The sequence below is a fragment of the Vicugna pacos genome, chromosome 12 (assembly GCF_048564905.1).
Source record: "Vicugna pacos chromosome 12, VicPac4, whole genome shotgun sequence".
NCBI classification, from domain to species: Eukaryota; Metazoa; Chordata; class Mammalia; order Artiodactyla; family Camelidae; genus Vicugna; species Vicugna pacos.
Genome location: NC_132998.1, coordinates 14,247,679 through 14,268,088, shown reverse-complemented (window position 1 = coordinate 14,268,088; position 20,410 = coordinate 14,247,679).

The window sequence follows — 20,410 nt, the reverse complement described above, 5'->3', positions numbered from 1 at the left end:
TTCCCAGTTGATGGTCATATTTATTCTGAGAATACTTTAAATCTCTCTTAGAAGACAGGCACGTTTCTATCACCAAGAGCTACTATAAAATTGTAAGCTAAAACGCCAGGAGCCACAGCTACAGACAAAGTAGATATGTTTAGACACAGCCTTTGTAAGTTAATTTAAAACATATGAAGATTGCAGCTCTGCATGAGAAAAACATCAGAAAAATGTAAGTTGAGGGACAGCCTACAAAGTACCTGACCAGTATCTGACCAGTGCTCCTCACAGCTGTCAAGGTCATCGAAACTGAGGAAAGTCTGAGAAACTTGTATCACAGTCTTGAGGAGCCTAAGGAGATGCGATCACTAAGCATAATGTGGTATCCTGGGTGGCCTCCTAAAACAGTAAAAGGACAATAGACAAAAACTATGGAAATCTGGATAAATGTAGACAGTAACTGATTATGTCAATCTCAGTTCACTAGTTGTGGCAAATATACCACAATAACGTAAGGCGTTGACAATAGGGAAACCTGAGTTGTGAGGTCCGTGGCTATGGTCTCACAGAAGAGGAAGGTTTCTACCACAAGGAGCTCACGCCAGCCAGTCTTCACCCAGTGACTTCGCTTCTTTCTCTGGACTGGCCCGCGGGGTGCACAGCTGACCTCTCCCAAGCCTCTCTGAAAACCAGCTGATACACAACAACAAAATTCTGTGATCTAGTGGGCTGTTTATATTTATATCCAAGCATGCATTGAAATACGCTTTCCCTCTTTTGGCTGTCACGCTGGGCAGACAGCTTAGTCCAATGATGCCGCTCAGTGGCGCCCCCTCTCACAGCGATGCCGTCAAGCCTACCCTGCCCCATGGCGTGCTGCTCCTAACAGGTAATACCTGGAGCAAGAAATGGAAATAGTTAAGCCAACTAGCCAAAACGCGTAAAGCAAATAGTATTAACGTGTACCCGCTACTGTCTAATAAAAGAACACAGAGGGGAGGGGGGGGGGGAAGCTCAGTGGCAGAGCGCATGCTTAGCACGCACAAGGTCCTGGGTTCAATTCTCAGTACCTCCGTTAAAAATAAATAAATGAATAAATAGATAAGCCTAATTACCTCCCCCCACCAAAAAAAAAAAAGAACAGAGTAGAGTTTGAATTTTTCAGCTTTTTTTCCATGACCTTGTATAAATACATTTTAAAAAATGAAAGTGTGGACAAACCAGAGGTCAATGAAACACAAGCTGTTTTCTGCCTCAGGCTAGGGAGGAGAGGCCAAGGGGACCTCCCTCTGCTTAGTCCCTGTGACGCACCTGGTCCTACACATGGTGTCTCTTTCATGACTCTCATTGTCACCAACATCTCATTCTTTCACACCCAACCTATCCCAGCAGCCTTGTAATTGGCCTCCCTGCAGCCACGCCTAAAGTCACAAGCCAGTGTGACTTTCCACAGTTCAGAGCTTTTATCTCTCTCTCTTCTAAGCTCCTATTACATTCCTCCTCCAGGCAGAAGTGCCAGAGACAGTTGGCTATTCAGAGACTAATGCATCTCTCCACAGTGTACAATTGTCGCCGAAAAGTAGCGACCCAACCACAGCATCACGTGGGCCCATGTGCCTAAGCTACAACAAGTGGCTTGTGGGCACCACTTCCAAACCTGGCCCCAAAAGCCTTCCCGTGCAGCATCCCGGTTTCCTCTTTCCTCCATCTGATGACTGTGTGCAGAGGATCGGGAAGAGAACTCTAAGACTGTGGAGATCACTGGAGCCGTGTGAGGATGGCCTGCCCAACACTTCACTACTCTGACATAAGAGAGCAATAAAGGCCTCTGTGGCGAGTCGGTGCGGGCTTTGAGGCTATTTGTCGCAGCAGTCAGCCCACCCTGAATACCCAGCACGCTTTCACCACAGTACAGAGGGTGGCCGTGTCCAAGTCTCTCCTCTCTAATGTGTGATCCTCGAGGCAGGGACCTCATGTCACCTCCCCACGTTACCATGGGCTCCTCCAGGGTCTGGGACATAACTGTGTGCACGTATTATGTCTGGAGGCTGGTTCATGACTCGAGGAAAGACATAGATGGGTCCAACCCTTGGTTTTCTCCCTAACAAACTTCTTTTCCCATAAACTCCTCTGCCATTTCCCCTATAGAGAATTCCTCACACACCCCAATGTTCATAGCAGTACTAAAGTACAATAGCCAAGACATGAAAATGGTCTAAAGGTCCATAGGCAGACGACTAGATAAGGAAGCTGTGGTATATTTATACAAGGGAATACTACTCGGCCATAAAAAAGGATAAAATAATGCCATTTGCAGCAGCATGGATGGACCTGGAGATCGTCATTCTAAGTGAAGTAAGCCAGAAAGAGAAAGACAAATATCATATGTGGAATCTAAAAAAGAATAAGAAAAAAGAAGACACTGTTGAACTTATCTACAAAGCAGGAACAGACTCACAGACACAGTAAACAAACTTATGTTAAGGAGGGGAAGTAGGGTGGGAAGGAATAAGTTGAGAGTTCAAGATTTGCAAATATTAACTACTAAATATAAAGGAGAAAAACTAGTTTCTTCTGTATAGCACAGAGAACTACATTCAATATCTTGTAGTAACCTATAATGAAAAAGAATATGAAAAGGAACATACATATGTACATGTATGACTGAAACATTATGCTGTACACCAGAAATTGACACAACTTTGTAAACTGACTATACTTCAAAACAAACAAACAAAAAGAATTTCTCACATAGGATGTATCACCTTAGGCATCACTTGGACCCCCCTCATTTCTACTAAAATACACCAAGCATCTTCCTGAGGACCTCTGCCCTCTGAATTTTGTTACCAGGCTGTTCAGCATTCAGCCTCTACCCAAAGAGCTCATTCAGGAGAATTACTTTTCAGAAAGCAATCTCTGCCTGTGATTAATTCTACTTCCCCTGGAATGCTTGATTTGTTTTGTTTTTGTTTTCAACAGGACTTTTTTCCCATTAAAAATGAAATAAATTGTGCCTAATTTCTCTTCTCTTTTCCAACCTAAACTGATCATTCCTGCTTGTGACATTGGTGAATTTATTTGGGGAGCCTTACAGTTAGCTAAGAGCCTAGAAAACCTAGGTGGGAGTTAATTCCATTTCTAAAACAAAGCATAAAACCTAAACGGATTCAAGCGTGTAAAACAGAAATGAACTTCTCAGTTCTACAGACTCCCCACACCAAGAAAACCACTTAGAGCAGGTGGAAGCATCTTTTCAAATCATGACTGCTGTCGACATAAGTAATCAATAAGCAATCAATAATAAGATTAGGATAAGAGTTTTATTTGAGCCAAACTGAGAACTAGCCCGGAAGCCCACTTCCCAGATGACTCCGAGGCACTGCTCCAAAGAGGCCTGGCTTCCAGCATATGTCTTGTCTTGTCAGAACAAAGAAACATTAACAAGTCAGGGGTACATTTCTTCAAGCTTTCAAAAAAAAAATATATATATATAGACCAGTACGTAAATGGCAAGTCAGTATGGCCTTGGTATCTGGGAAGTGAATCTTATCAAGGGAGGACCAGCATTGGTGTCCCAGGAAGAGGGACATTTAATCTTTATTTTTAACATGGATATTCTTTACTTCTGATCAATGTGACCTTTTCTTTAACGATTAAAGCAGATGTACAGTATATGTTTGATAGGCCACAAACAGGCTATTTTGTTAGCATAAACTTTAACTCATGTACAAGCCAGAATGACTTCCCTATATCTCAATCTGCGAAAATTTCTTTTATCACGACCAATAATGAAAGGTGCCATCTGGAGGACCTATATGCCAGACACTACAGTAGACACTTAAAGTGCTGTTCTCACCACGACAACAGAAGATAAGCATTATCCTCATTTTTAGGGTCACCGTATAATCAACTCAGGACACGGGACAGTGAAAGGAGACGTTATTAATAAGGATGCCAGGACACAAGCCTAAACCAAGATTGGCCCAGACAAGGCGGGGCACAGGGTCACCCAGCTCACGTTCCAGCTGACAAGACCCTGACCGAGAGGACCCAGTGCCTCACCAGTCTCACAGCTTAGGAGGCAGCAGGATTCAAAGACAGGTCTGTCTGAAGCCAAAGTTCATGCTCTTTCTACTGACTTTGTCTAAAGTCCTGGGGATGGTGGGAGGAGGTGGCAGGGGCAGAACACGGAAGCGGAGAGAGGGAGTGATGAAGACCACTGTTATGGTTGCATCAACTCGCTCAACCACGTGGGCCTGGTTAATTCCGCAGGCTGCCACTCCCACTGCTTAATTCACATCTCCCCAAATTCCAGACCACAGAGAGCCTACAGTGGGAAACAGTCAACACATGATATATTTTATAAATGATTTTTCTGGTAAAAAGAAAGAGAAAATGAGACAAGAACCAACTGGAAGAGGCTCGGGAACAACCAGGTCATCTGAAGAGGTTCACTGAAAAATCCCAACTAATTTATGCAGACAACCCTGGATTTTGAGCTACAGGAACCATAAGTAAGAAAGGAAGGAAATATATACTTTTTACAGAAAGCGTAACTTATTTTTCAACCTGTAAGACTATTTCATTATCAGACAGATAGTATTAAGGAATTGTTTACCACTGTAAATGCAGACTGGCTTACATAATAAGGCTTCTGCACTAGTGAATGTTTCTCATACGGTGAGAAAATGCATCTGACTTCTGGGGTTATAGTTTCAAAGCAGTTGCTTTTTAAAGAAATGTTTGACTTGTGCATTTTATATTCACCAATGTGTCTTGATTGCATCTGGAGAAAAATGAAATGAAAAGAAATGACAAGTACTTCAAGTGAAAAAAAAAAGCCAAAAATCAGTCATTCCCCAGGGGCATCTTATATGTCAGTTCAGACTAGGCAGCTTGATAGATGTAAATCTGTTTATCACTCTTCAAGTGCCATAAACAGATACTCACTTTTCCACTCCATTCCACATCCCAGCACATCAGTTCGGGGAGAAAGCACATTTATTTCAGCAATTAAACCTACCAAATGTTAAAAGTGACTTTACAAGGGAGCAACACAGAGATTGGATCGTGAAAGCTTTAGGATAGAAAAGCTTGGTAAAGAAAACACCAGAGAGAAAGACTGAAAGAGAGTGCGTCATAAGAACTCTGCACCTCAAGTCAAGGTGGGCTCGGGAGCCACGGAGAAGGACTGGGGGCACCGCTGGGTTTTCCGTTTATCTGATGGCTGCAGGGTCTGATGGCTTCAGTCCCTTGCTTGTCAGTTCACTTTTCCACTAAATCTCTGAGGTCCCTGAAAAGTCACCACTGACAGTACATGAGATGCAGCGAAACAAATACTGACATTTCTTAAACAAGCTCCAAAAAACTGTTTAAAACCGATTCTGTTGCCACTAATACTTAGCTGCTCTTTCTACCTTTCTAGGAGGTCACATCTTAACGTTTTCCTGTATTAAAAGGTATCAGAGCCCCACCTGAAACTCCCTGACAGGCTCTGTTTGATTAACTTTTCCCCCCTCCCTCTGCACTCAGGGATCTGAAGAAATCCAGCAGGGCCAGCTCACCCTTCACTAATACTGTGACCCAGATTGGGTCTGTTTCTTTCAAACAGGAAGAGTTGTAGCCTCCGGCTGGTGATACATCTAAAGCTGCGATGAATCCACTGTTTGTATATGAGGGATGTTTTTGCCTGGGGGGAAATGTAGGCATTGGCTGTTGGTTTCTTCTGAGTTTACACAATGGGCTGAGATTCAGGGAAATTTTTTACTCTTCAAACATGCTCACAAAGCCGTTATCTTTTTCTCTTAACATGCTCAGAAAATTTTTGTAAATTTCTCCCCCTTCTAAATTTGGCAATTTCTGTCCCCTACTGAAGACTAACAGGAAAGAAAAGATTGTACCCATCAGCACTTAGAGCAGAGACAGCACTCAATAAGTCATTCTCTGCTCAAGGACTCATTTCCAAGTCTCCTCGATTCACTTTGATAATATGACATCATATTTGCACAGCTGCAGAGGTAACCAAGTATTATTTATTGAGCACTTATAATGTACCACGCTCAGGGCCAAGCACCTTGCATCGATTAACTCACTGAAGCCTCTTAAGTATGCTATGAGGTAGATACTATTATTAGCCCATTTTATAGATATCCAAGAATACCCATCTATTAAATAGAATTAAAACTTGAATTTGTCTTACTCCACACAGACTTAACTTTTATAGAGCTATTCTAGGAGTGTATAGGACTACAGATTCTAAATCATTCCAACCATTAGTAATGATGGGGTTCAGGACACACCACCCCCAAATACGGCAACTTGGTCTATTAAGTATTTTAAGCTGAAGCAGCAGGAGAAAACCAAAGAAGCAAGAAAGTCACTTTGACCTTCTCCCCATCTTTTCCCCCTGAAATTGGTCATAAAAACCCTCACGTGAGGCGTGCCCTCCCTTGACCTGGAAGAAAGAAGCATCCTTATCTCCGAAGACTAAGGGACGCCACGAAGAGTCCTAACCGGTAAGTCTTGCTAAGCTTCCCCAGTTTACTCTACCCACCTCCTAGTCCTTGACTAGGACTGTCCCCGACGGTCCACTCTTCATCAAACCCAGCATGAAAATACTCAGTTTAACTGTTTCTTCAGGTCTTCATCTCCTTATGAAGCCTCCGGTGTCACATGAAACTTACATTAATTTGTATGATTTTCTCTTGTTAATCTGTCTTTTTCGGCTTAATTTTCATACTCAGCCAGGGATCCTAAAAGGGTTGAGGAAATCTTTCCCCACCCCACTGCCATGATCCCACTTGATCCTAAGCAGAACTCTGAAGTAGACATCACTCTTGTCTTTCAGACTAAAGATGTCCAAGAGGTTACATGACCTGCCCAAAGGACGTTTGCCAGACTAAGGGGAAAAACACACAGGATACTCAGGTAAGTTTGGATTCCAGATAATAACAAATAATGTTTTAGTATTAGTATGTACCAAGCATTATTTGTTGTCTAAAATTCATTATTTAACTGAGTGTCCTGCATTTACATGGCAACCTTAGTCCAAAGTCACAGGGCTGGTGGAGGCAGTGTAGGGACAGTAAGGTAGGGCTTCTCCTCAAAGCCCAGGACTCTTTCCACCAGCCTGGGGTCAAGGGTCTAAACTCCCCACCCAGATTTGCAAATGGACAATTATAGAAAGCTGCCTCTCTCAGATACTCAAATAGCCACGTAAACTAATATTTGTTCCTATAGCTAAATTAACCTTGTAGCAGGCATGAATCTCAGTCCCTTTGCCCTAGGGCCAAAAATTATACCTTTCTTTTTTATAAGTCAGCTTAGTGTCTATTTTCAATCCTCCTTCTCCTGGGATAGTGGAAGCTCTACTTCTCGACCCTCCCCTTGAGACACACCACCACAATGAGACAATTGAAAAAATACGTGTTGGTCTCTGTCCCCGGTCCTGGCATAGCGCTCCTAAAACTCATAATTTCCTACTTGATAAGAGCACTGGAGCTTCTCCTAGGGCAATCCACCCAAGCAATAGCAATAAAAGCAAAAATAAACAAATGGGACCTGATTAAACCTATCAGCTTTTGCACAGCAAAGGAAACCACAAGCAAAACAAAAAGACAACCTACAGAATGGGAGAAAATAATTGCAAAAGATGAGACTGACAAGGGCCTAATCTCCAGAAGATATAAGCAGCTCATACAACTTAATAAGAAAAAAAAAACAAACAACCCAGTCCAAAAATGCACAGAAGACCTAAACAAGCAATTCTTCAGAGAAGACATACGAATGGCCAATAGGCATGTGAAGAGAACTAGGAGCATCTGTTGCCCTCACATTTGGTCTTTGACCCTGGTTTCTGACACAGAGTTTCTAAATCCCTTGGAACTTCCTAAGTGATAGCGGTGTCTTTTGTTCCAATGAGGTGACTAGGGTGGGGAGGCGCTCCTGGATGGGGGCTGGTCACCAGGAAGACCAAGCCATGATTAGAAGCTTGGAATTTTCAGCCCTACCCCTTCATTCCTCAGAGAGGGAAGAGAGGCTGGAAATGAAATTAGTAATTGATCATGTCTGTGTCCCAAAGTATGGAGTTCGGAGAGCTTCCAGACTTGTGAACACATCCACACCACGTACTGGAAGGGTGACACACCCCGACTCCAGCTCCACAGGGTAGGAAGCTCCTGTGCTCTGGACCCTCCCAGACCTCACCCCCTGGACCTCTTCATCTGGATGTTCATTTATATCCTTTATCGTATCCTTTATTATCTAATAAACAGCTAAACGTAAATATTTCCCTGAGTTCTGTGAGCAGCTCAAACAATATTCAGATCCAATGGGAGGAAGTCGTGGGGACTTCTGATTGGTAGCCAAGTTGGACAACAGTCGTGGGTGACCTGGGGACTGACTGCTTGCGATTGGCTTCTGAGCGGATGGAAGGCAGTATCCTGGGACTGAACCCTTAACCTGCAGGACCTGACGCTATGTCTATAGAAGGCAGTTAAATTGTAGGACACCCAGCTGGTATCGGAGAAACTGCTTGATATAGGGGGCAGTGGGGGTGGAAATAGACGCACATCTGGTGTCAGCAGTGTCGTGAGTGAGGTGGTAGTGCGAGAGAACAGCAGACACACAGGAAAAGTGTAGGTTTCCTACCCAGCCTCAACCCTGGAATCTGCCCCAGCGCCTGGTTGTTGTAGGGCAGGGTTCCCTCTGCTGACTGTATTGTCTGCTCACATTGGGTGCAGCTGAGGTCCCACTGATGCTGCAGTGACATGAGGTCCCAGCCTTTGCGGGGCTGCCGAGGACCACATCTTCCTGGTGCCAAGCATCCGGGAGCCTGGCTGCCTCTGCGGGGCTCTGACTGTGGGCTCTGATTGGAAAGCGGGGTTCACATTCTCTCTGTTCTCACCACCTCTCACCCTCTCTGCCCACCCGGGGGCAGGACAGAGATTTATCTTTTCTAGTCTTTGAGACATCACACCTCTCTTCAGTTTCTGGCCAGGAACTTTTATCTGTTCTTCAGAATCCTTTCCCTGTTCCTTGGAGTTAAAACTTTTCCAAAAAAAAGTCAAGAAGATTCCCACACTTATATATTTCTACCCCATCCGCTTCCCTATGGCAAGGAGCACAGAACCAACTAATTGTTTAAATACAAGAGACAGAAGGAAATTCAGGGAGAGAAGAAAATCTGTTAGTATCTTAATATATTCTTCTACCATAATATAATGTCAGAGTTATGGTTTTGTAAATAAAATGTTTGTATGTTATGGTTTTTCATTCAATACACTGTTGTCTACAACTCTGCAATTAAAATTAATATAACTATCTTGCACACTGTGCCCAGACCAATTTCCTAAAAGCAGACTCATCAGATTACATCTGAGCCCAATTCCCTCTAAAGGCTCCCCTTTGTCTCCAGAATATAATCAAGGCTCAATTTTTTCAGCAGCAACAATAGATGCCAGAAGACAACAGAACAGTATTCAAAGTGCTGAAAGAAAATATAATAAAAACTATATATGCTGTGAAGTGATCATTAAAGATTAAGGGCAAAATAAATACTTTTTAAAAAAATGTATTGAAGTATAGTCAGTTTACAGTGTATTGTTAATTTCTAGTGTACAGCATAGTGTTTCACATATACATATAGATTTCTTTTCATATTCTTTTTTATTATAGGCCATTACAAGATATTGAATATCTTCCCTGTGCTGTACAGTAGAACCTTGTTCTTTATCTATTTTATAGGTAGTAGTTAGTATCTGCTAATCCCAAACTCCTAATTTATCCCTCCACCGCCCACCTCTCCCCCTTAGTAATAAATTTGTTTTCTATGTCTGTGAGTCTGTTTCTGTTTTGTAAATAAGTTCATTTGTGTCATTTTTTTCAGATTCCACATATAAGTGATGTCATATGGTATTTTTCTCTCTTTCTGGCTTACTTCACTTAGTATGACAACCTCCAGGTCCATCCATGTTGCTGCAAATGGCATTATTTTATTCTTTTTTATGACTGAGTAGTATTCCATTGTGTATATATATCATAACTTCTTTATCCAGTCATCTGTTGATGGACATTTAGGTTGCTTCCATGTCTTGGCTATTGTAAATAGTGCTGCTATGAACATTGGGGTTCATGTATCTTTTTGAGTTAGAGTTTCCTCCAGGTATATGCCAGGGAGTGGGATTGCTGGATCATAGGCTAAGTTTATTTTTAGCTTTTTAAGGAATCTCCAGACTGTTTTCTATAATGGCTGCACCAAACTACATTACCAACAGCAGTGTAGGAGGGATCCCTTTTCTCCACACCCTCTCCAGGATTTATCATTTGTGGACTTTTTAACGATGGCCATTCTTATTGGTGAGTTAATACCTTATTATAGTTTTGATTTTCATTTCTCTGGTAATTAGCGATATTGAACATTTTTTCACATGCCTATTGGCCATTTGTATGTCTTCATTGGAGAACTACTTGTTTAGGTCTCCTGCCCATTTTTGGATTATGTTGTTTGTTTTTTGTTACTGAGTTGTATGAGCTGTTTATATATTCTGGAAATTAAGCCCTTGTCAGCTGCATCATTTGCAAATATTTTCTCCCATTCTGTAGGTTGTCTTTTTGTTTCGCTTATACAGACTTTAAATATACAAAACTAATAGTTTTTTTTTTTTACCACCCACATTCTCTCTCTGTATAAACTACTAAAGAGTGTTCTGCAGCAAAAAGAAAAATCAAACTAAAGGTATGACATGGGCAACACAACGAACCCAGAAATTGTAAAACACACTGGGCAACTTCCACTGACTAGTAACTATAGTCAGTCAAAAAGCACCATCAGTTACCCTCCACCCCACCCCAGTTCTGTGCACATGTTACTGAAAATAGCAACAGGATGCAGGACTATTAACAGCTGGCCTTTGGCAACATCTCAGTCCAGCACATACATCTGAGCTCCCATATCCACTACCCACCACCCCGAGATCTCTAGCAGCTATTATGGGTCATTGTGGAAATCTACTTACTCCTCCAAAAGAGAGCCAGGGAAGGCGGAACCTCAACACTGTCCTTGGAACTCTAACTCTGGCTTCAGAGCCTGTGGCAGAGGTCCTGGAATTGCTGGTGGATGAGGGCTTGGCTTTAAGACACCACTGGTGTCACCGGCTGAACAATTTCCCAGTGGCAGGAAGAAATGAACCCTCAGATCCACTGTGGTCTGGCTGAGTCTGCAGAGCAGGCAGAGCCTGGGGGAGCCCAGATCACAGCAGGAGCCCGGGAGCCCCCTTTTTCTGGAAATCCAAGTCTTGACGACTGTTTCAAAAATAGGAGCTGAAAGCCAGAAGGCTCCCCAGTGGAGTGGAGATTTAATTTAGATAGAGCACACCGGAGGAAGCATGAAATCTGAACTGACAGCAGATAAAGGGCTAGGATGTTTCTTCCAATACGTGACTCAGGCTCCAAATGAGAGAAAGTGATCTCAGCCACACCACATTATGAAGTCGCTCATCGGCACCCCTAGCCCCAGCGTGCTCACTGCTTTGGGGCTGCTGCCTCCACTGAAATGAAGAGCCCGGTTCTCGGGCTGTAGGTGCGTGGAGGAGAGCTTAGGTGTGATCCTTCGAGTACTAGGATGCCAGTGAGAACCCTCACCACTAACATCTCTCTTCCAAAATGGGTTGTTGATTTTGGTCGTGGGCATAACTGGATGGACGTGGCTCCTCAAGGAAGTCTGCCTGAAACAGGTCTCCCCCTCAATGTCACTGAAGCAGCCTGCTCTCTACCTCCCCTCTCACCCCATGTCTCACATTTTATTGCCTTCTTTACATTTGATTGTGTTCTCATTAGATTTGCTCCCCACAGTAATAAAACGCAACACTTATGGTCACTGACTATGCTGCAAACCCAGTGCCAAACACTTTAGATGAACTGTCTCACTGTATCCCCACATCAGCTGTGTGAAGTAAGTGCTGTTATTATCTCCTTTTTGTTTGAGGCGGAGAGATCTTTGGACAGGGGTGGGGGTGATAATTAGCTTTATTTGTTTCTTTATAGGAGGTACTGGGGATTGAACCCAGGACCTCGTGCATGCTAGGCACCGCACTCTACCACTGAGCTATCCCCTCCCCCACCTTTTTAAAGATGGAAGAATCTTAAGTTCTGAGACTTTGGGTCATTAGCCCTGAGCTGTCTGATTCCTGGGCCTACATTCTGATGCTGTGCAGCCGCTCCAGACTGTAAACACAAAGGCAGTTAAGGTGTCATTCATTCATTTGCAAGTATTTACTGAATGATCACTAAGCTATGTGCTGGGAGTAGAACAGACAAGGTCCCATTTGCAAGAAGCTAACATTCTAGAGGTTTTGAAAACAGGCAAAGAACGAGTAACTAATAAATGAAAAAGATAAATCAGGTAGTGTTAAATGCTAAGATTGCAATAAACGAAGTGGATATGCTGGTTACAGAATGACCAGAGCAGGTGTGTGGCCAGGAGGGAGAGAGAGTAACTTCAGCCTGAGTGGGGAAGACCTCTCTTAGGAGGTGACATTTGACTTTCAGGATGAGGAAGGAAGAAAGTCCCAGGCAATGGCTTAAGGGGTTTTCAAAAAACAAAAAGGAGGCTTGTGTGGCCAGAGCGAAATGCACAAGGACAGTCAACCTGATGCTGGAAGCAAGGTTTTACTATCAGTACGATAAAGAGCCAACACTGTCTCCTTCATCACTGAATCTACAGCACTTAGAGATGTGCTCAAGGTGCACATAATAGTCACTGAAGAAAACGCTTGATGCATAAGGGAGTGAAGGAACGAACACCCAGCTTCCAGCTCTGAGGAAGAAGGCACCGAACCGTGTGTCCTGCACGGACCCAGGATGCAAAGCCTTCCTCCTCCCACCTCCGCTGCCCCCTGCAGGCCTGACTGGTGCAGAATGGAGAACCGCAAATCAAAGCCTTTTGTATTTTGTTGCAGGCCTGTAATACAAGGAGTGGGAGATGGGCGTGTCATTGCTGGGGGGGGGTTGTGTGGTGCCCCTATTCACAGTCTCCACAACAGCTTCCTTTTTTGGCTACAGATACAATCCTCTTCGATCTCTGGAGGTCAAAGTGCTCACAACGTATCAGAGGATGCCACTCCCCTGTGGAGTGTGGTCCTCATTTCTGGGGGACAGAATCCAAAGAGCTATGCTTGCTGCTTCCAAGGGCCCCGAGTATGAGCAGGAAGGGAACTTGGTGAAGAATCACACCAGCCTCCCCAAGGATGGGGGACAACGGACTGGCTTGAGCCAGTCGGTACCTGAGACCATTTGCCTGACTCACGGTTTGCCTTCCTTCACACTGTGGTTCTCATCTGTGATATGTCATCTGATTAAAAAAAAAAAAAGCCTTGCTGATGATCTCCAAGCCACAGGAAGCAAGCATGCAGGCCACCTGAAATAGTCATCTGCACATTCTTATCTGGCCAAGAATCTGATCAGCCTTTCCAGATGATGCTTCTGCCCCTCCAAGTGCCATAAGTAGATGATACAGCACAGAGGAAAGGGCAACAAGACAAGAGCTGGTTTCAGAGGCAGGGATTCTTTTCAGGACCAGCCCCAAGTGTGGCTGCGAACACAGTGAACTTTGATTTTTTCCTACCATGCTCAGTACCACCCCATCTCTGTGTGACCGTCCGGCAAGAGGCAGCTGTAGAGAGGTGATGTAGCTTTAGAAGCAGAACTGGTTTTGAATTCCAGTTTTACTACTGTTAGCAGGTGACCTCAGTCACACCACCCTGCCTCTATGTGCCTCAGCAGGTCAGTCTGTCAACTTAAGAGAAGAGTGTTGAGAAAATTAAAATGCAAAACACATCAGAGCACCTGGCTCTGTCCCAGGCATATGTCCAGTACCCAGCATTCCCATCCTTCCCCTACAGCTGTCCCTTGGGTTCCCTACGGACACTGGCTGGCACAGAGGGACATCTCACGACAATGGTAATGTCCAGTAAGTCTTATGGGTTTCTCTTCCCAATTATATTTGTGTTCCAACTGGGAAGGGTTAGAGTCAGGGTTACGCTGGTTGAATCCAAGGCAAAGAATTTTCTAGTTCAAGGATTTCACACTACGTAGTCATGTTGGCAGAGGGTAAGAGAGCCTTCTCCTAACTGCAGCCCATCACCCTGTACCAAGCCTGCAGAACAAGCCAACCAGGGCTTCTGTGAGTTTACCATGCTCCATCCCCATTTCTACGTGGTACAACCATAGTTCACTCAAATAGACGAGGAAAATCCACATAAAGCTTTGGAAGTAAAATTTTTAGACAAAGCACACTCTTATTGAGTCTTGGCACTAGATCAGAAATTCATTAACTCAGAAAAAAAATGAAAGTCCACTCATTCAGTTCTTACGCCAGATTCACTTTAATGCTGAGAAGTCTAGTCGGCTCTCAAACAGCCAGCCAGCCAGGATGTGCGCTCTCTCAAGCCCCTCTGTTCCCTAGCCCCTCTTCTCTCTGTCTGGAAAGCTCTTATCACCCTTTCTGCACCTGGCAGAAGCCTATTCATCTTGGCGGGCCTCGCTCAAATGCCATCTACTCTGTAAAGCTTTTCAAAATCTTCATCCATCCATCCAGCTAAATTTGCCACATAATTCTCTCTCTCCTGATGTTTTGTTCCCACCTCTGGAATAAGGCTTGTCACAGTTTATTCCCACATCACATTGTAGTACAGTTAGCGATTTGTACTCTGTCTCCCACTCCAGACGGTGAGCAGTTAGACAGCTAAAGCCATGCTTTTTCCACGTCTGTATCCCTGGTGTCACGCACTGTGCCTGGCGTGTTTTAAAGCTCAGTAAATGTTGGTGGAGTCAAATTCATTAACTTTGGGGGAAGTACTGGATCTCCTCAAGCCTCCGTTTCCTCCTTTTTAGGAAGTGACAAAGATGTTTACAACAAAACGTCAGTGCTCAGATTCAGTGATACGTCAGATATCAAATACTGTCTTGCACCCAACATAATCCCTTCTATGTGATTAGCTCATTGGGAGTTGATTACAGTCATCTAGTCAATAAAAAATATTTCGATACTGTGCCCCCAGTGAATCTCAGTAAACAAGACAGGCAAGGACCCTGATCTCATGGAGTTTATATCTCAGAGGGAGAAAAGAGCTGCTGGCTAGTTCATCTATGCATATACCAGAAAATACTAGGGATAAAATGCTTTGGAGATAGTTAAACAAGGTGTTGATACAGAAAATTACTTGGGGAAGGAAGGTGGTGGGGAAGGCTTCCCGGAGGAGGTGATGTTTAAGCTGGAATCCACATGACCAGTGCAACCTGTGAAGGTCTGGGAGGGAGCACTCAGGGCTTTGCAACAGCAGGTACACACCCTGAGGCAGGTACGAGAGAGAAGTCCCGAAGACAGAAATATGAGGTAAGTCTGGTGACTGATGGCATTTTGACTTATGAGAGGCGTGGAGGAAAGGAGGCTGGAAACATAGGAAGGGGAGAGGTTGTTGGGGAACTGCACAGACTAGCATAAGGAATTCATATTTCATTCAAAGTGCAATGGAAAACCATTTGGAAGCTCTTCATCGGGGTAGGAACATGAAGTGATTTATGGTTTTCAGAGTTCACTCTAACAATTGCGTAGAGACGAGAATGGAAGCAGGAAGACCAGTTGCTCCCAACTGTAGCAGCCTAGGAGCAGACGCTGGCGTGGTCTTCGCTGGTGGAAGTGAGGACAGAGAGGAGAGGGTCTGAATACGTTTCAATATTCAAAACAGAAGACCGACTGTGGGAAATGAGGGAAAGTAAGTAACCAAGCCTGATGCGCAGACTTCAACTTGAGCTTCTGGGTGAGATTAAGTTTGAAAGCACAGACAGTATTTAAAACAATTATTGGTAGGCGTCTCTCTCTCTTATTTCTCCTGCTAAGTATGATTAAAAACCCCAGACATTATTTATAAATCAAATATAAGGAGACTGAAAAATAAAGAGAAGGCGGCAGGTCGACTTGGGACTTTGGTGAGAACACAGTAGTGGAGCCCCTACCTGGGCTTGCTTTTTGCCTCATATATCCCGTGCGTAGAGCTGCAGAGGCCAGGAACACCAGTGGGCACAGAGCAAACCCTCCCCCCAAAGCCTGCTCTCTCCATCCAAAGGACCAGGAAAGGAACAGCCAAGTGAGACGGAAACTCTCAGATAGTAACATTTCTCCTGCAGGTAAGCACCTCAGAAAAATCCATGGCCCCTCTCTCATCCACACCAGCAAAAGCCAAGAAGGAACCCTGGATTCCCACCCTCATAAGGCTCCAAGGAGGAGCTCTAACATCCAAAGGGGAGGAAAGGTCGAGTAGGGAGACAGGAATTTTATCCCCACTGGCCAGTAACAAATACCCCAACCCTTTACGGTATTAATGGAGACCACAGGAGGCAAGTGGACTATTCCACGCAGTAGAACTCAGGTGCCCATCCCACCCTGCACTGGGATGGTGTCAGAGGAGGACTGATGGAGAATGAGGACTTCCACCACCACTCCGCAGTAAAAAGACTGCTCTCAGCACAGCATCTGTGGACTCCACCCCGACCCATCTGTAAAGAGGACTCCTCACCTTCACCCCCACCAGTTAGGAGGCAGAGTGTGTTGCGAATAATGCGTTACAGCTCCGTGTTACAGCTCAGTTGTGACAGCAACCTGGATCCGGGCAAGAGGCCAAGTAGCACTCGGAAAGTTGGAGAACGCCCGCTGGCCCGGAAGAGTTAACACGTCAAGCTCTGGACGCCGTCTGTAGGGTAACACAGGCCTTTTATAGGCTGCCAGTTTTACACTTTGCAACATCATATGCAAATAGAGTACAGAAGTTGACCAACCAGGAACAAGCTTTGTAAAATAGACCAATCAGGAGTGAGCTCCATGCAAATGAAGTACTACAAATGGACCAATCAGAAGTTAGGGAAGTGGACCAATCAGAAGTGAGAGTAATAACCAATCAGGAGTGAAGGAAAGTGAGCTCAGGGAACCAATAGAATTCTAGGTGTAAGCTGCTTCAGAAGCAAAAAGTGAGATACAGCCTCTGGGCCAGGGAACTGGACGCTAGTGGGAGGAGAGCAGCAGCCCTGCCTAGGGGTCCTGCCCTATATATATGTGTGTGTGTGTATATATATATATATATATATATAAAAGGGAAGCCTTTTTATGGGGCTTCCCGCTTCAAGTGGAGAACCTCCACCTGACAGTAACAGGGTGGTGGTGCCCCCTCCCCCGCTGCCAGGTAAGTGTCTGATTAAATCCGTTTTTTTTTTAAATATAAGGATTAAATAAGATTCAGAATCTCATACACAATACAAAAATGTCCAGGTTTCAATAAAATAATTCATTATACAAAGAAATAGGAAGCACTCAAATTGAATGAACAAGACAATAGAGCTGACACCAGTTTGACAGAGATGCTAACATGACCTGACAAATATTTTAAAGCAACCATGAAAAATGCTTCAACAAGCAATTATAAATATTCTTCAAGCAAATAAAAAAATAGGAAATAGGACAAATAAAGAAAAACCAAAGGGAAATTTTGGAACTGAAAAATATAACTGAAATAAAAAATCTCAGTGGATGAGCTTAACAGCAGAAGGAGAAAACACAGGAGAGAAACAGTGAACTGAAAAATCAAACATTAGAAATGACCCAATCTGAAAAAAGTGAAGAGAGATTCAAAAAACAGTCTCAAGGATCTGTGGGGTTTTTTAAATAAAAAATAAAAAAAGATTCAACGTTCAAGGCAAAGAGAAAAGTAGCAGAGCTAAAAAAAGTACTCAGAGAAATAATGGCTGAAAACATCCCAAACTTCCCAGGAGAAAAAGACCTAAAAATTCAAGAAGCTGAGCAAACCGCGAACAGCATAAACCCAAAGAAATCCATGCCAAGACTTCATAATTAAACGCCTGAAAACTAAAAACAACTTGAAAAAACTTAACACCCATTCTTGATTTTTAAAAAACTCTTAGAAAAATAGAATCTAAAAAAAAATAGAATTTAAAGGCACTTTCTGCTGTATACCAGAAATTGACACATGTAACTGACTATACTTCAATTAAAAAAGAAAAATACACTTTCCTCAACTTGATAAAGACCTTTCTTATGCTCCTTTATGCAAGTCCTATTTATAACTCTCTCCACCTTCATCTTTCCAAAATGTGTTGACATCTTATTTCCTAATGCCCTGTTGTTTTCTTTTTACTGTTTTTGATTTATTTATTTGTAATCCTTTACTATTATTTTAGTAGGATCTGAGGAGAGGGGGACACTGATGGTGCTTAACCCACACTCTTTATCCAGAAGTCCCTTCCCATCCTTTGAATTAACACCTCCCTCTGAGAAGTCTCCTTGCTGATGTTAGACCACAGTAATCTCTCCTTTCTCCTAACTCCTAAATCACTTAACATGTAACTGTCTTCTGTTTCATTTTTATTAGCCTTGGGAGTCCACATCTAGGTTTTAAGCTTTTTAAAGCAATAATGGCTTTTTCTATTTCTCTTTTACCCACTGAATATCCAGTACAGTACTGTGTTCACTATTTGATTGATAAAAATAAGTAGATTAATTTCATGAATTTATATGATCCCATTCCTATTTTCAGCTTTGATATTTTATTAATGTTTTAATGTGATGGATCAATGAACACATTACATCATGGATTTCACAATGCACCACCCTATTGTACATGACAGCTTATGGGAGGTAGATTGGGCTCATGAACTTACCTTCATATCCAATGAATTTCTCATCCACTTGGATTTCACATCCAAGTCCCAAACTGAAAAGTACACTGCCATCTCCTGGATCAAAGGTAGTAATGCATCCCTTAGAAAAATAAGACTACAGCTCCAAGTAAAAAGCAGATCTATGAAAAGTAATTAATATACAAAAATGAAACTCTTTGCTTTCTTTGTAACAAATGTTAAGGATAATATAATTATAATCATTATTAATCACTAAAGCGTTGAAAATCTTAGTCCTGAATTCAGATTATTTGTAGCTAGTTCAGGTAATCTGTTATAACTCTCTTAAAACTCCTAATTTGGAAAGATACATGCACCCCAATGTTCATAGAGCAGCACTGTTTACAATGGCTAAGACATAGAAGCAATCTAAATGTTTATCAACAGATGACTGGATGAAGAATATGTGGTAAATACACACACACACACACACACACACACACACACACACAATGGAATATTACTGAGCCATAAAAAATAATGAAATATTGCCATTTGCAGCAACAAGGATGGATCTAGAGGATATCATATTAAGTGAAGTAAATTAGACAGAGAAGGACAAATATTATATGGTATCTCCTATGTGTGGTATCTAAAAAGTAATACAAGTGAATCTGTTTACAAAACAGAAACAGACTCAGACACAGAAAACAAACTTACAGTTAAAAGGGGAAGGCGGGGAATTAGAAGTATGGGATTAACAGATACACACCATTATATATAAAATAGATGAGCAACAAAGATTTACTGTATAATAGGGAATAATATTCAATATCTTATAATAACCTATAATGGAAAAGAATCTGAAAAATTATATATACATATATATAAATTGACTCCCTTTGCTGCACACCTGAAACTAACACAATATTGTAAATCAACTAGACTTCAATAAAAATAAATAACTAAATTTAAAAGGAGAAAAAAAAAACTATCTTCCAGGTTCATCTAGGGAGCCACATTCGCTTATGATTTTCTCTTTTGCTGAATGTCTACCAGGTCTAGATTCAACATTCCCTGGTAGTTAATGTTGTCATGTGGTCAGTTAGTGAAAACTTTGTTCTGCTTTGCTCTAGTGAAAGCAATGACAGATTACGTATGGTGAAAAATGAAGTAGCAAACACCCGTGCAGCCTGACTGCAGCATTTCAGACTGCAGACTGGGGTCTCCACGGTCTACTCGCCCAGTTTTGGCTTTCTGACTGGCTGACTGACTAATTATCCAAATCAAGCTTTCCTGGATGGAAAAAAAAGGTGCTAGGGTGAGCCAAAAGGACAAAGCCAATCCCAGGTGCCCAATGTAACAAACGCAAAACAAACAAACAAAATTAAAGCCAACACTTGAGGACTCATAAGCGTTTTCTGCATTCTTATGTGTTTCTGAAATTTCTTTTTCCTTTGGGAAGATTCTCCCATTGTTCTGGGAAACACAGTTTGGGTTTTAGTCAAGCAGATCTAAAGTAGGTCGTACTCACTCTTTCAGGGAGGTCCCCAAAGCAGGAGTAATCCACGAGCAAGTGCAGAGGCTGCAGGCTGAGAGGCTGAGCCCTCAAATGTAAAGCCCGCCTTGGCGGAGAGCAGTGGCCGGCCGCAGAGGCTTTGAGAAGAGGGTAGCTGGCCTGGGCGGCTGGTAGCGGAGAAGGGACGCCCGTGCAAAGCAGCGGTGGACTCCAGGAGCAGGGACA